Source organism: Bidens hawaiensis, unplaced genomic scaffold (assembly GCF_021521415.1).
Source record: "Bidens hawaiensis isolate Kalapana, Puna unplaced genomic scaffold, B.hawaiensis_p1.1 tig00006693_1, whole genome shotgun sequence".
Classification (NCBI taxonomy): Eukaryota; Viridiplantae; Streptophyta; class Magnoliopsida; order Asterales; family Asteraceae; genus Bidens; species Bidens hawaiensis.
Window position 1 is genome coordinate 506,193 of NW_027491455.1, and position 18,579 is coordinate 524,771.

The window sequence follows — 18,579 nt, forward strand, 5'->3', positions numbered from 1 at the left end:
ATGAATGATTCTGAAGCAGTCAAATTGCTCGATGAGCTTTTTCGCCTGCTCTAGATACAGAGGCATGGTGTTCTCCTTGGCATCATAAAGGCCATTGACCTGTGCTGCTACCAAGTATGAATCAACATGGGCCTCTAGCTTTTTAACTCCGAATTTGTGCGCGATGCGCAGGCCAGCCAGCAGGGCTTCATACTCAGCTTCATTGTTGGTGCTCTTAAAGTCCAACCTGATGGCGTAAGTATATTCATGATTCTCTGGATCCACCAGTTTGAGGCCTGCGCCGGACCCTTCGTTGTTTGAAGCTCCGTCAGTGAACAATCTCCAAACATTTTCTTCATCATTGGCTCGCGGAGGATCTACCTCGCGCTGAGCCTCTTCAATTTTACCTTCGGGGATTTCTGCGATGAAATCAGCTAAGACTTGTCCCTTTATTGCTGGACGGGGCTTATAGGCGATCGTGTGCTCTCCTAATTCCAGCGCCCATTTTGTCAGCCTTCCTGAGAGCGCGGGACGCCGCAAGACTTGCTGGATGTTGTAACCAGTCAGAACTTCAATAGGATGACCATTGAAGTATCTATGAAGCTTGCGCGACGCGTGTGTTAATGACAAAACTAACTTTTCCATGATGGAGTAGCGCGTCTCAGGATCTGTCAGCACCCGACTCACATAGTATATTGGCGTTTGGATTCCCTTGCGATCCACCAACAATACTGCGCCGATGGAGCGCTCTCCTGCTGATAGGTACAATGTCAAAGTTTCACCAGGAAGTGGAGCTGTGAGCGCGGGCAGATTTATCAAACATTCTTTTATCTCACTGAAAGCTTGCTCGGCCTCAGGAGTCCACTTGAATTGGCTTTTCTTTAGGCAGTTTTTCAATGTATTAACGAATGGGGTAGATTTGCTTGCATGGTTCGCTAGGAACCTGTTGATTGATACCAATCTCCCATTCAACTTTTGGACTTCTTTCATGGTGGATGGCGAGGGCATGTCAAGGATGGCCTCCACCTTTTCTGGGTTCACCTTGAAACCATCCTTGGTGACCATTACACCTAGAAATTTTCCCTCTTGTACGCCGAAAGTGCATTTGCTCGGATTGAGCTTCATGTTAACTTCCTTTAGGCGCCCAAGGGTTTCTTCGATGTCTTTGAGCATTTGTTTTTCCTCCCTGCTTTTGATCACCAAATCATCCACGTAGACTTCTAGGTTTCTTCCAATTTGCTCGCTGAAAACGGCATCCATAAGTCTTTGGTAGGTGGCTCCCGCATTCTTCAAACCAAAGGGCATTTTTGTGTTACAAAAAACACCCTTGTCGGTTCTGAAGGCAGTCTTGTCCTCGTCTTGTGGTGCCATTTGAATCTGGTGATAGCCCTTGTAGGCATCCAGGAAACATTTGAGCTTGAATGGCGCCACGGAGTCCACCTTTGCGTCGATGTTTGGGAGGGGGTAACAATCTTTTGGGCATGCTTTGTTGAGGTCCTTGAAGTCAATGCACATCCTCCACGACCCGTTACTTTTCTTTACCATCACAGGATTGGCTACCCATGTCTGGTATCGTATCGGGCGGATGATGTTTGCGTGCAGTAGATCCTCAACCTGCTCATTCATGGCCTTCGCCTTCTCATCCCCCATGACTCTCTTCTTTTGAGCAATTGGCTCTACAGACTTGAACGTGTTGAGAGAATGTTGCGCCAGGTCTCGCGCAACCCCAGTCATATCAGAGTGTTGCCACGCGAAGACCGACATATATGCTGTGAGCAATCTTTTCATTCTCAACCTCGTGTCGTCTGATATCGTAGCGCCAATTGTGATTGTCTGCTCTGGGAATTTTGGGTTGAGAATCCATTCCTCTGGCGCGTTGTCTGCCATTGGAAGTTTCATTCTCCCTTCCCGCGGAGTACTTGTCACTGCACACAAATGATCTCGGTATACAAATGTTACACCTGTTGGTGTTGGGAACCCCAACGCGCCGTGCGCTGGCGACGGTATGGCGTTGAATTGGGCAATCGTTCCCCTACCCAAGATCATATTGTGGCATGAAGTGGTGGGCAAGACCAAGAAGTTGACAACTTCGGCTCGCTTGTGTTTCTCATCCCCCATGGTTAGTTCAAATTGTATTTGACCTAGGGGATGAATGATTTCATTTGAAACACCAGAGATTGGTGCATTCACAATTTCAAGCCTTGCTTGGTCTGCCGGATCCAGTTTTCTGAAACATTGCTCATACATGATGTCTGATTCGCTGCCAGTGTCCACCAGGACTTTTGACACTTCATAATGAGCAATGTGTGTAGTGATGACAAGAGGGCTGCTAATAGAAGGGCCTCCCCTGATTCTTGGGAAGATTACTTGTTGCTCGCGCCAATCTCCTTGGATTTGCGTGCTTCTCTTTCTTGATCTTTGCCCTTGCCTTCCTCCCTCGGCTACACAGATTCTTTTGAACCTTTTGCTGGCTGAGGCTCCTTCTGGTTGTTCATTTTCTGGTCTTGAGTTTTTCACCAGGTGAGCCAGCTTGCCTGATTTCACATCTTTTTCAATTGCATCATTCAAGTGGTGGCATGCATCAGTGTTGTGTCCTGTGGACTTGTGAAACTCACAGTACTTGCCACTGTTTGATGGTCCCTTGTAGTGTAGTGGCTTGGGGCTTTTGAACTGGACATTCTCAGTGCTTAACACTTGTGAAGGCGTTTTAGTGAGGGGAGTCCATATTCTTGGCAGAGGTCAGTTAGGATCTCTGCCGCCTTCCCTCTTGTCACTCTCCCCGCGATTACGAACGTCTTTTTGGGGCTCGGGTGAGCTTGGTTGCGCCTGCTTTTCTGCGGAAGAAAAACTGGTTGGTTGCAACCTGGACCATACAGAGTTCTGTTTGCCCCTTCTTTCGTTGTTGCGCGGTGCCTCTGCTTGATGCCCTCTTTCTCTCGCTCTATCTTGGGCAATTTGTTTTTCATTTCTTGCGAAGACTCGCGATGCTTCCATTAGCTTGGCCCAAGTGGTTGGCATGCCATCTCTGCTTACGAGAGCTCGGCGGAGTTGATCACTGCGCGCGCCTTGTATAAAGGCCACGCGCAATAGTTGCTCAGTGATACATCCGATTGCCAGAGACTCCTGATTGAAACGAGTTATGTAGTCTTCAATCGTTTCATCATTCCTGCGCACGCAGTGCATGATGTCATCAGGGTCGCGCGTGTGTCTGCGCTGTTGTACGAAGTGAGCTTGGAACTTTTCCAATAGTTCCTCGAACCCATCGATTTGCCCAGTAGGCAAGCTTTCGAACCATACACGCGCCGCGCCCATGAGGCAGCGAGCAAACATGTGACACCATGTTGGCATCGTCTAGCTTTCTAGGTTTCCGGTGTTGTAAAAACCTTGTAAGAAATCGTCTGGATCTGTTGTGCCGTCATATTTGCCCAAACCACTTGGCATCTTGGTTTTGTGCTGAATGGGAGCCTTCGCTATGCGCTCAGTGAATTTTGAATGTTTCACCAAGATGGCTGGCCTGTACGGTGTGGTTACGTCCACTTGCCCTCTCACTGGTGGGCTGTATGGTGTGTACAGATCCAGATCGGCTTTGGCTCCAGGCGCCATGTTCACGTGCGCGCGGAGCTGTGAGCCTCCTGCATGAGTATCTTGCGTCTTCCTCATGCTGTGCACTTCTTCATCACTAAACTCAGCGTGTTCAGTGTGAACAGAGTGACCCTCTTCCGGCGCGCGCGCCCTTTTTGTTCCTTGAATGGTTTGCTTATCAAACGCTAGCCTTTGTGTTCTGTGTTTGACCAGATCATTGTACTTGTCCATTAGACGTCGTTGCTCGTTTATGAGCCATTCTTTAGGGTCATTGGTTTCATCTTCTGGACCCACTGGTCCTTTTTGTTTCGCGCCGGTAAGATTTTGGAACGTGAGATCGTCTGGAGGAGTTTCAGTCTGGCCATGAGGAGTTGTGATGAAAGGATGGTTACTGGTGATGCGCGTAGAATCACGCGGCACCCTCAGAAACTGCTGTCCCTCATTAACATCCTCACGCTCAATATCCTCCAGAACTTGATCGCTGTTACGAACACCAGAAACCATGGTGAAATTTTTTTTTTTTAGAGAACTGATGAGATTTTGTTGCCGTTGTAACAGGTGATGGCGCCAATGAAGAAACGTAGATCGGCTCACTGGTAGACGATCAACTTTCCTCGGGTGTGATTATGCTATTTCACCGGTGGTTCTCTGGGATCTGGATTCTTCCACCTACAAAATGAACAGCACCGTAAACTTACCCCTCAGAAAGGGACAGAGGGGTCCTCTTTGGGGTAACCCTCCGGTGTGAGAATAAGAGTTTGTAGGAGAAGATAATAATCTGAGAGTAAGGAACTGGAGTGTATCAGCTTAATATTGCGTGATACTGTGTAATAGGGCATACCTCTCCTTGTGGAGTTGATGTGGTATTTATAGTGCTAGGGTTTCCAATGATTGGGCTCAGACCCAATTAGGGCCTTTTTGGCCTCCTCCAATCGCTCTGCGCCACGTGTCCTTGGGACACCTGGTGCTTTTTCATTGAGTATTCTCTGACCCATGTGCAATCACGTGGTAGCACATGGGTTTTGCTGAGTTGTCCACCTTTCATTGGCAGCTGTCAACATCAGCATATTCTTATTCCTTAAAAAGATACCTTCTGGAAGGTTGTCTGACGTGCACAATCAAGGTTGCCCTAATCCTGATTTGGATAAGGACGAGGTTGATTATGTGCATGTGTGATATGCGCCTATCCTGAGGATGCGCGGGGTCTTCTCTTTATTCTCACGCGCAGATGTTTCATGCGCAGATGTGATATGCACAAGCATGTGATATGCGCCACGCGCGGATGCGCCACGCGCAGATGTGATATGCGTGAGCATGTGATATGCGTCACGCGCGGATACGTCACGCGTAGATGTGATATGCGTGAGCATATGTGATGCATGAGCATATGTGATGCCTGAGCATGTGATGCATGAGCATATGTGATATGCGTGAGCATATGTGATATGCGCCATGCGCATAGGTTTTGGCTTTGTGCCTTCATAATGTCTTGATTTCAAGCCTCTTGTCTATATCTTGTGGGTTGACCCGCCTCGCTCGGTGTTGAGGCGGGTACATACCTCTTCACCATATAAATAAAATATATTACACTTTGCTTATTCAAACTTGTGTTGGATCCAGTTCTTCACTTTTATCCACCGTGGCATCTTTTTTTGGTTGACCTTTCGAACAGTTAACCTAACCTGACTTTTCTCGGATGTTATTTACATTAGACACTTCTTTTCCGGGCTTTGCCTATACCCCAAAAATAAATAAATAAATAAATAAATAATTAATAATAATAATAATAATAATAATCTACCTATTCTAATAAAGTAAAATAATTGTGAACACGTGCCAGTTTGTGGTTTAACCTCATAAGTTTTTTCCCTCCAAACTAATAACTATGTCATAGATCAATAATTATTCACTTTCCTTTTACACTACGTTTATATTATATCTATAACATGATTAAATTATTCACCTTCCTTTACACTCTATTTATTATATATACTATACATTTTTATAAAAATAAATATTCTTATAAATTATAAATATATATGCATTAAATCTATTCATTTATTTTTTCAGTTAATTTATGAAACTATATATATATATGTTAAAATGTAATAATATATACCATTTACTTTCATATATAATAAAGTTATCATAGTTAGTTTCTCTGTTTTTTTTCAATGATTGTTTCAGGTTTTTGGTTGGAATTAAATTTGATTGTTACGGGTCAAAGTTGGTAAATAAATTGTGTGGTACAAGTTAATTATATTTGGCTCAAAATTTGTTACGGGTAAAGGGGTAATATGAGTATTTTTAAAAGTTTGAGAATGCAAATAGATTTATCATCTAATTTGTTACGAGTTCAAAGTTTTGACTTGAAAATGTCAAAAACATGAAAGTTAGAATTTTAAACGTGATTTAGGTTTCAATTTATTTTCAATGACATTTTTGAAAATAATGAAAAGATTCGGAATTTTGCTAATTGATTATTTTTTTCACAACTATTAGAATTTAAGAAAAAGACGGCGAACACTTTCGACATGCTATCTTCAGGCCTATCAATGTTTCTAACTTTTATCAAATTTGAAACATTTGTGTCAGCATTGACTTTTCCTTTAATGGTGATTAAAATGTAGTGTATGAAATATGTCATACAAAATTATGCTCAAGTGAAGCAAAACATTCACAAAATTGAACTGGTTAATGTGTTATTTTTATGTGTTGTCATTATGGCAAAGTCGAAAATCCCCCTAAAATTATAAAAATCATTTTCATGGTGTAGCTCGGAACTATTATTGTATGAAAAGTTTTTTTTTAAATTGGTTCATAACCAAAATTCTTTCAATTATATATATATATATATATATATATATATATATATATATATATATATATATATATATATATATATATATATGTTTGTGTGTGTGTGTGAGATACTGAGAATCAAATTTCTAATAGATGGACCGTTCTCAGATATGTTTTTGCACTTGTGTTATTATTATTATTTATTATGTTCATTTTTTTTTTTTTGAAAAAAATCATTTTTTGATACAAATAAAATAAATGTATGTACACATAGCATAGATATAAGCATATATGTAATAATTTTTCCTTATACAATATGTAAATATTTGTTTTATTTATAACATTACTTGGATCATCTCGTGTGTTACACGAGCTCTAAAACTAATTATAATAACAATAAATAAAAACACATCTATATACATCCCGTTTTCCATTTCCTTGCAAATGGCTTCTCTAATCCGAAATAAATCTTTTCCAACCTCGAAAATCAAGAATTATAACAAATTTTATAACTTTTTGGCATTTATTAAGATGCACTCATGCATAGCGATGAGTAACTCAGTTTTTAACATAAATTTTGCATTATTGTGTACTACGTTTGCAGCCCTTGTTCTTGCGTTGGACACAAAACTGTTGGAAAAAACTAATATAACTCTCAATTAAGAGTTGTGCTACTGTAACTTTAATCGAAGATTATGTCGTCGAGTGTTGGTAGATGAGCAAAGTTGCCGTAAAGGTTTTAATTGACTAAAAACTATAGTGGGGATCAAGGTGATAAATTTAATAATGTGATGGATAACAATGAATCGGAAGATCACAGAATTGTATTTTTAACTTCAACAACTTTATTCTCTCTCTCTCTCTTTTTTTTATTTTTTCTCTTTTAACTTATAATGATAAAAACTTCAAAATATTTGTAGGCCTAACAATCCTAACTTCACTAGAAATAGGAAACTAATAAAACAATTTGACTATAAAGAGGAAACTAATAAAAGATAAACATAAACTTTAAATAAATAAAACTTAATATATTTGAATTTGATCTCCTCCTTATCCTCCCATTGAGATCGATCTAGCCACCCTTCGGTTTTATCTTTAACGAATCGGGATTAAATATACCATTCACCCCCTTAATCTTGATTCGTTCCTCTTAGATCTTCAATCCCGAGCAATTTCCTCATCTTTTCAAACTTTAACTTCGGTAGCGCTTTTGTAAGAATATCCGCCTTTTGTTTCTCTCTACTAATATGCTCAACTTGGACTTCACCACGTTCAATACATTCACAAATGAAGTGAAATCTAATATTGATATGCTTACTTCTTCCATGAAACACGGGATTCTTCATCAAATCTATGGCAGATCTATTATCCACATGTAAAGTCACCACCTTTTCTTCATGCTCGGTCAACTCGCTTAACAATCCCCTTAACCATATAGCTTGACAAGTCACGGTTGCTGTTGCCATGTACTCATATTCACACGACGACAAGGCTACAGTTTGTTGCTTTTATGAGAGCCATGAGATCAATGCACCACCATAATAAAACGCCATTCCGGTGGTACCTCGTCCATCCATTTGATCCATACCATAACTACTATCACAAAAACCAATCAACTCTCTACTACCTCATCCATACGTTAAACCATATCCACTCGTGCCTTGTACGTATCGTAATATATACTTCAGAATCTGCATATGGGATTGTTTTGGTTCTTGCATGAACCTACTAGCAACTCCAACTGAGTAACTCAAATCAGGTCTTGTGTGTGTTAATACCTTAAGCTACCGATTATTCTCTGATATTCGGTTGCATCAACTGGTTCTCCTTCTTCATCTTTCGTTACTTGCAACCGATGTTCCATAGGAAATCGAGTCGGGTTGCAATCGCTTAAACCTGCACTCATTAAAATTTTATTAGCGTAATCTTTTTGTTTCAACTTTATCTCATGCTTCTTTTGTGTTACTTTGATGCCCAAATAGTAAGAAAGCATTCCGAGATCTTGCATATCGAACTCATTCTTCATTTGACTTTTAAATTTTACCAATCTCAGCTTGACTCGACCCAGTAATGATAAGATCATCGACATATACACCAACAATGAGAATGTCGGTTCTTGTATTCCGCTTGTACACCGCCGGTTCTCTTGGACATCGAATAAATCCAAACCTCTCAATGTTTTATTGAGTTTTTCGTTCCAAGCTCGTGAGGCTTGGAGAAGATCATATAAAGCCTTTCGTAACTTATAAACCATACCGTGTTTCCCGGGAACTTCAAAACCATTAGGCTGCTTCACGTACACTTCTTCTTTCAGCACGCCATTTAAGAACGCTGATTTAACGTCCAAATGGTAAACGAACCAACCATAATTTGCTGCAATTGCTAAAATCAAACGTACAATTTCCATTCTCGCCACCGAGGCAAAAAATCTCATCAAAGTATACCCCGTGCTCTTGCACGTACCCCTTTGCGACTAATCTTTCTTTATACTTTGTTATTGACCCGTCTGCATCATGTTTGGTTTTAAACACCCACTTTAAACCAATCGCCTTGTGACCCGCTGGTAGGTTACATAACTCCCACGTATTGTTTTGTTGAATTGAAACTAATTCAGATCTCATTGCTTCTTGGCATTTTTTGGAATTCTTTGCCTCTTTAAAGGTAGCTGACTCTTCATCTAGGAGAAGACATTCTCCTTCACAAAAACATTACATAATATTCAAACCTTTTAGGAGGGACCAATTGATGACCAGTTCTTCGCAGCTCAGGTTCGGGATTTCCTTCCGGTTGGTCTTCAAATTCAGGCCCGTTAAGGTCTGTTGGGTCTTTGTTTTCGACTGGAATTTCTTGTTGAACTTCTTCTTGGACCGGCTCGATTATAAATTCAACTCATTCAGGTCCGATTCCGACTTGGCACGAGTCGGTATGTCGAGACCAATCAAACTTTTGACTTTCTTCAAAACGGACATGTCGGTTCACATAAATACGGTTTTGAGCCGGGTCGTACAATCTGTAAGCTTTTGATCCCGGTTCGGTTCCGAGATGAACAACCTCCATGCTTCGGTCATCTAATTTTTGAAGGTTTACGGTGGGTATGTTCATGTATGTTAAGCACCCAAACACTTGTAAGTGTGTTTTGTTGGGCTTTCGGCCTTTCAAGGCTTCATAAGGGGTTACCGTCTTCAATGCTTTAGTAGGTACCCAATTCAACACGTAAACCGAGTGTCTCACCGTTTCTCCCCATAAGTGTTGCATTTAGGACCGTTCGGTTTCACCTTTCGACTATGCCATTTTGTTGAGGAGAGTAAGGAGCCGTAAACGTTATTTTTACTCCTTCTTGATCACAATATTCAGTGAAAAGTTTGTTGAGAAACTCGCCACCTCAATCGCTTCTTAGAGCTTTAACTTTTAGCGAATGCTCTAACTCTACTTCTTGTTTAAAGTTTTTGAAAATACCCAAAGCATCATTCTTCTTTTTAATAGTATAAACCCACATGTACCTCGTATGATCATCTACAAAAAGCATAAAATACCGGTTTCCTCCCAAAGTAGGAGGTGATATTGGTCCACATAAATAGGTGTGAACCAACTCGAATGGTCTTGTGGCACGGAACGTGGCGTTTTTAGGAAACAGGTGTCTACTATGTTTGCCAAGCATACATGGATTGCAAACATGCTCACAGTTGAAAGTTTGAATATCATCACATACCATATTTTTAGACTTCATATTAGTTAATGTTTCAAAATTAACATGACCAAGTCTAACATGCCATAGCCATCCTTGGTCTTTAATGGAAGCTAAAAGACATACCGGGGATCCAATTCTGAGCTCGATCTTATACAGACGGTTTGGACTTCTCGGGACTCTCATTAGTAAGCGATCTCTGATGTATTTAAATATGTTATTTTATAATTTTTATTTAATTTATTGCTTGAACTACGATACTTCAAGCATGCTTTTGTATTTCAGGTCATTAAGCATAAAGATACTAAGTGGAGACGTTTACAAGCATGCTTTGGAGTTTCGAGAAGATCGGATTCGATGTGTGCAATTCAAGATTTATTAATAATAATAATAATAATAATATGCACGTGATGATTTAAAATTTATGATTACTTTAATATTAAATTGTAATAATTGAAACAAATGTAATACATCACAAATTCATAAAAGCCTTGGATTGATGTTAACAACAAAACCCTGCCCTTGTTTAGTTGTTGGGCTGATTATGGGAATCTATAGCCCACAAAACAAATCTGCTGAAGACCACAAAGAAACTCAATTGCTGCTCACGAGGGTATCACAACATGATGGACTTAATCGGCTGATTGGATAAGAAAAAGGCATAAGTTAATTTTTAAAAAAGGAGTTACAAGACATTGACGGCAGTTTTGGTGTCACGGAGAGACGAAACAGAAGCTCAAAGAAGGGAAGAAATTAATTGGTTTTTGGAGGTTTCTTTTAGGGGTTACAAAACAAAAGAGGAGAAAAACAATTTTAAAAGGACCCAACACCATTAGAGATCACCACTGGATATCTATTCTTAAAGATTGCAAAAGAAAATTGAAGATGGTCTCCACAACCATGAGAGGCTAATCCACCTTAATCATTCTCGGGTGTAGGCTTTTGTAAGTTTTAGCGTTTTTCACATTCATAATTCGAGACAATATTTTATGCAATTATTTGGTTTGAAAGACATTAATTAAGTAATCTTTTATTATTATGAACTTGCATTGTTAAGATTTCCTTGCGTCATTGACTTCGTAAGATGATAATTGCTATGATGCTTTATTTGTGTTCAAGGTTGTGAATGTTCTTAATCTATATTGCATATATTTGTCCATAATTCATATTGTGAAGGTTTTTCTTGCACCATTTACTTGTGATAGACGAATATTGATGCCTTTCGTTATGAATTATTTGCTACCTAAATAACCATTGTGATTACTTAAGCTCATTTTTATAGTGTGTGTAACTCAAATTGCTTATAAAACTTGAAACCCGGTTTTGATTCGTTTCACAATCTTAATTAAAACCCAATTATATTTCTTAAAAATTGTTACTTAAATTCAATTACAAATCATATTTGGTCTATATGACTACTTAAAAAGCTAAATAATTATTAATCGATTAAATTTAGATCACCAACCACAAACTCTTCATGGTTCGAAACCCTTCTTACCCTAACTAGTTTAAGGTGATTAGGAACACATTCTACTTTATCTTTGGCCGGTCCGACGATAACTGATCAAATTTTGGTGCCGTTGCCGGGGAGATTGTGCGCTTGGTGTTTTTAAATTTAGTTAATTTTAATTATTTTGTTTTATTTTATTATTTTTATTTTTATTTTTTTTTCTTTTCCTCGTTTACACTAGGTTTGTTACGTGTGCAGGTGACAGAAAGTGCATGCGTACTCGATCGACAATAAGGAATTCACCCTTAGTGTTTGAACCGGAAATTGAGCGTTTAGCAAGACAAAACCTAAACTGACAACAAAAGTTGCAACCCATTTCACCCGAACCTACAAACGTGAGCAACCGTTCAATTGGCAATAACCGTAGACCACCCACTCCACCGATGCCCATTAATCCAAACCACAACTCTAATCAAAACCGAAATTCCAACCGAAACCAAAATCCAAATCCCCAATAACAACCAAAGAAGCCCACAACACCAAACTCCTCCCCAACAAAACCTTTTTCCCAACAATGATGAAGAAAATGATGAAGAGGATAACGTCAGTATCCACACATTACACACGGGAGATACGGGTTATAACGATGATGGTGATGAGTTTAGGTATGCGGATAATTATGGGAATGAATATTTTAATGATGTCTCATGAAGATGGGTATGAACAAAGCAACAATTATGGGGAGTGGAATGGTAATGAGTACGCGGATTATAGATACGCGGGCATATACGGGTTTGATAATATCCCTCCAAACAATAATCGGAGAATAAACCGGATCAACATCAACAACAATAATCTTTATGACTGGTTTCCTAATCCAAATAGAAGGGGTAGAAATCAATTCCGACATGGTATTCCAATCAACAAGCATCCACAGTTTCAAGGAAGACATCATGTGGCACCGGTTCATGGAGTTAATGGTCGATTTAGACGAGCTATTTCGGATAATACTTCACCTATTGCTCCACCAAGACCGGGTACAAGAGCATTTAAATCAAGAGCCAATTACATAAATGTTATTCCACATTTTCATGGTATGGCCACCGAGGAACCATACACACATTTGTCTGATTTTTCCGTCATTTGTGGCACGATTGGTGACCAAAACCTTGATCAAGATGAAGCGAAGTTGAGGTTGTTTCAATTTTCATTAAAAGATAAAGCTAAGAGCTAGTTTGCCACTTTACCCGCCAATAGTATTCACTCATGGGATGAAATGCAACAAGTGTTTTTGGATGAATACTATTCTTTAGCAAAGACGGATGAAGCCCGAATGAAGATTCGAGCATTCCAACAATAACCGAGCGAATTATTTCATGAGGCGTTTACCCGTTTCAAAGAGTTGTTGAGGAAATGTCCACATCTTCAAATTGAGTTGTGGGAATTAGTCAAGTGTGTCGTTGACGGGTTAACCGAAGAAGAAATGAAATATTTGAAGTCTACAAGTAATGGTAATTTATTATCAAGACCCGAAGAAGAAGATTGGGAACTTTTTGAGAAGATGAGTCAAAGCTCCAAAACTGAGACATCAGCTAGTCGAAGAGCTAAGCATCCTATTTCAAAATCCAACCCGGATTATGAGACTAAAGAGAAATTGGCATCATTAGAGCGGGAACTAGCTCTCTTGAAAAAAAAACGAGAAGAAGGATGTTGCATCGGTGAAACTCAATGTGTGTGAAAGGTGTGGTGACTTGGGGCATAAGAGTGTTGATTGCCAATTTGATGAGGAGGCGTATGAAGAGGTGAATAATGTGTACGGAGAGGAGAAGAATTATGACATGAACTCCAACACATATCACTCGGGGTTGAGGAACCATCGTAATTTTAGGTATGGCAATGCATCAAATCAATCAAACCCAAATTTTTAAGGGTCAAGCCAAGGTGGGAATTCTTATCAAAACCGCCAATAAAATAATTACAACTCGGGAAATTATCAAAGAAACTCATACAACAACCGAGAAAGTTAATTCATCAAGAAACTACACTCAAAGGCGAAGTCAAAATCAAGACCAAGGTAGTCAACAAATTTCTACTACTCTTGATGACATGATGGCCATGTTGACAAAAATAGCACAAAAACAAGAGGAAACCGATAAGAAGTGGTCCCAACGAATGGAGATTCAAGAGAAATCTCAAGCAGCTTTGGAAAAACAAGTGGGGAAACTGGCCGAGGAAGTAGCTGAAATCAAGAAGAATGCAGGAAAGCTACCAAGTGACACAACTGTTAATCCGGAACATCGAAGTTCAAGTTCCAAGAATGTGCATATCAACGCGGTAAGTCTTCTTCTATTTTTTAAAATTTCTAGTGCTGATGTTTATCCACCACCACAATTTTGTCGATGGGGTGGTGGAAAGTGTCGATAATGAATTTGATTGTGAATGTGAAAACAAAACAATTTCACAATATAATAATAAATTGACACCATCTAAAAATTCTTTTTATGAAAAATGTTTAAATGGCAAACTAACCAAAGATGGATTGGAGGATAAGGGTGTGGAGACTAATACCACCCTAAGTAAGCTCCAAGATCCAGGAATGCCCTTATTATCAATACAAATTGGAGAATTTCAAACCGACCGGGTACTTCTAGATCTTGGAGCTTGTGTTAGTATCATGCTGGGAAGTTTGAATGACAGATACGATTTCGGTCCTTTACAAAAAGCGAACACCACCGTGGTGTTAGCTGATCAGACTCATACGCTTCCCCGAGGTATGGTGACTAATGTGATGGTTCATGTGAACGATTTTTACTGCCCAGTTGACTTTTTGGTACTTGACTATGCTAAGAGTGTGAATTTAACACAACATACCGTCATACAGGGTAGACCATTTCTAGCTACAGCACAAGCTGTAATTGATTGTGCCAAAGGGACTTTGGGGATTAAGTTTGGAAATCGTGATAAACGATTGTTTTTATTTGAGAATGTCACTAACCCTCTTATTAGCAATGAAAGCCCAAAAGTGGAAGTTGTTGATGGGTGTGTATCCTTGAGCAAAGATTACATGAAAGAGGAGTGTTTTGTGGTTGGTAGGTCTGATAGGAATAAGATAGAAGATGAGATGATAAAGAAAGGTGCAACTAATGAGGAGATAATGACAAGGAAAGGAAAGCCACAAAGAACGAAAGCGGAAGAGAAATCATTTGAATGTGATAATTAAAAATGGAGACTTGCAATGTTTGGGCCTGATCTGGGCGTGCCAGATTGGTGGCAGTGTGCTCTTGAGGAACAGGCTATAGGGGAGCACCACATTCGTCTACCATGAATGTTGCAACTTCTAATTAATGGTGATACTTGTATATTTTGTGTATTTAAATTTTGAGTTTTTTTTTCTCTAATTACTTTGCATCCTTTTATAACTTATTAAAAAAAAGTTTAAGTTGGTAAACGTGGGTGATTAATGCCTAACTCCAATGAACATTGAGGACAATGTCCGGTTCAAAGTTGCGGAAGGGTGTTCGTTTGGTTAACCGAACCCAACTAAAAAAAAGACAAAAAGATTTTTAACATTTTTTAGGATTTTAATTTTACTATAGTGTTTTTACAAAAAGTTGTTCTTTTTCTAATGTAGAATCTTAAAAAAAAAAACAGTTAACCCGGCCGTGTGGGAATTTGACCCGGCCGGGTCAGCGTTCTGTCCAAAAAAATAAATAATAAATAAAATTTATTTTATTTCCTTTTTACTTTTATTTGGTGTTGTAGATGCTTGTCAATAGATTTAACTTGTTTAACAAAGCGAATTATGGAGAATGATTCTAGCCTTGCATGCTTCTATACGTGTTAAAAATCTTGAAGAGTATAGTTGAGTCTTTGAAGAAGAGTATAATTAAAATCTCGCTTTAATGATCGTAAGCGAGCTTGTTGCACACAATCAGCTCCAAGGAATCTTACCCGTAGCAATTCCCAAATCTCCTGAGCATCACGGGTTCTTGCAACTTGCATCAACATGTTTTCCGGTAAGGCTTGTAAAATAATAGCCCTAGCCATCTTGTTGTTTTTGTCATCTATGGCTTCTCCGTTCATCACCTCCAATAATCCTTGAGCATCAAGGATTGATTCCATAATTACAACCTATGTGTTGTAGTTTGTTTTTGTTAACTTCGGACACTGCAACAAAGTTGAACTTGGTTCCCTTGCTTGCACAACCGGTGTTTCATCCACCGTAATACCCGGTCTTCGAGTTTCCGATTTGATGTGGTTAGTCGCCCCACACCGTTCTTGAACTTCCCAAAGATCGTAGATCTCCTACGCTCTTGATACCAATTGTTGGTGATGTGTGAAAAGTGTGTATATAATTATTAACTAAGTTTTACCGAATTCACCTAAACAACCGCACACAATTGGAAAGTGTACCGATCGCAATGTAGCTAGCAAGTAAGAACGGATATCGAACCTAGGACACTATGGGTAAACTCTAATTATTAAACCTAAATGATTACTAACCTACACTTTCTTTTGATTTTTTTTATTTTTTTTTTAAATATTAATTACACTAATATTACTTAACTAATTAAAATTAAACTAAAAAGAAAACTTTAATAAAAATCGGGTTTTAACCAAATGTGAAAAACGACTACCAAGGTAATGAAATCCTACTAGTTAAATTAATAGTTGACGAACTTGAGTTGGTTGAAAAAATATCTAAAAATTATGACACTAAAGACCATTAAAGTATGCTAAATCGCCTCCCGACCTCACCAACGAAATTCTAGAACTCTAATGATATGTGAAGCTCAATTGTTAAAGGGTTGGATCATCTCTTGGTCTCACCTTGCATAATAATATTATGCTACCCCAAAATCCAAATCATTTCCTTGTCTCTTTAGATACAATATATATTAATATAAGGGGGGCAGTTTTAATTAATTGGAACACGAGTTGTATCACAATAATCTAAAGGGACCCAGGCTAACTCACTCCCATGCAATGAGTACCCAAAACCGCAAAAGACAAAGATGACACAACACTAAATTGCCTTCCGGTCTCTCTATAGATAGAATAATAAAATCTAACCTGATCTCAATAATTATTCCTACGATTTTTTCGACCATAAACCGCATACAAGTTGAAAACACAAAGTAGACAACCTAATCATGCATCTAACAATCACCAATGACTATCGGATACAAGTGGAATAAATATTAAAACAGAAATTGAATTCAATTACGCATATATATCATGACCAAAATAACTAAAAACTTTACCAAAGCATCAAATCAACCAACGTCAAATAAAAATTTGTCAACCCATTAACCTAACATAGTACTCAACCAAAACCAAGATAGATTAAAGTATTTAGCTATTCATAATAAAGTACGAGACAAAAATCAAATATATGTTGTAGTGTATAATTTTAAAAGAATAATAAAAACTATTGCCTATCGACTTTTTGTTTCTTCCTGGCACCGTCTTCAATCAAAACCCACAAGGTTTTATTTATTTATTTATTTTTGCTCTCTTTCTCTCCCAAACCTCAAGTGAGATTTTCTCTTTATTTGTTGTGAGGTATGCTTTGACTTCAACTTTATTTTCCACCTTTTTTGTTGTCCTGTTTTAGCTGCTGCTTCCGTCTTGACTTTTGTTCGGCCGCTGCTGACTCCCGTATGATAGGGTTCTATATCTTTCTTTAGGTTATAATATAATAATAAATGTAGGGTTTTTTTCAAAGCCTAAGCCCGATATGTTTTATGTAAAACCCACATTAGTTTGTATGAGCCCATATTTAGATTTCTTAAGACTCACGTGAACTTCACTTCTGAATTCTCCATCTCATGCTTTGCTTTAAACTCTTTCTATTCTTTTTTTTTACTTTTTGAACCTTCACGTTGTCTCTAATCTGTAACAAACAAAAATAATTTTCTATTAGTCACCATTTTATTTGTTTACGACGTTATGCACATAATATTAAATGGTGAAATGAACATAAATATTTATATACCAAATCAACTTTATTATAACTTGTTTAAAGTTTTCTCAATTGGTCTCAACTCAAGTTTAGTAAAAATACTCTATATTAGCTCATAAACCTTTCAACCTTAAATTTCAAATATGACCCTTTTAGGCGTAAAAATACATTAAAAACTAACTCAAAACAACTTAAAAGTGTAGGAAACATTTATATGAATTATATATATTTTAGAGCACATCAAATATCCCAACACTTAAACCATTTTTGTCCCTGAAAAAGTAGTCTGCATAGGATCATAACCGAGATATACACTGTAAGCCCACAACTCTTGAATTTTCTTTTATTTTCAATATTTAAAACTATCAAACACATTAATCATGATTTCTAATATACTTATCCACGGAATTCGCCTAATAAGATAAATCTGGTCGATTGCCAGTATTGTTGTCCACCTAATCCCATGCCCTTTAATACTTACCAAGACAAGTAAGATGCAACAAGCTTATTAGTTTATATGATCTAGTGGGACCCACAATTAAGAACAATTTCACATGGTTTTACTGGACCCGAGCCAACTCAACTTGACTTAACCTTATATCTAGTTGATCAAAACATGTTGTGCCAATATAAGAATAGCTAAAGACGATCAAGGATATTGCTTATCCACCTAAGCTTAAGCATTAAGGTCTACCTAGCAGCCATTAGATATGATTAAGATATGTATTAAGTAACTAACTAGTAAGTGTTCCCCACTACATGACATACCCCCGCTATCAAGCAACACCCAAAAGTCCATCTCCATAGGTGAATATGCACGAATTCATCTGTAGGGCTTACATTTGGCGTGTGCCTTGTGGTCCGTTTCTTAATGGTAATAGGACGCGAGCAAGTGGACCCCATATGACTAACAGCGTGGATAATCAAGTCAGTAGTATATTTGTACTTCGAAGTACAAGATGATCATGTTTAATGACTTATGTTTGGCAAAAAAAACCGCGGGTTTGCTCTTTGAGCTCTTTTAATATTCATAAATCCACTTAGGAGATATGAATACCTAGATGATATACCGCAGAAAGACCCATGGTCTCCGAACCCTGAAGCATCCCATCAATA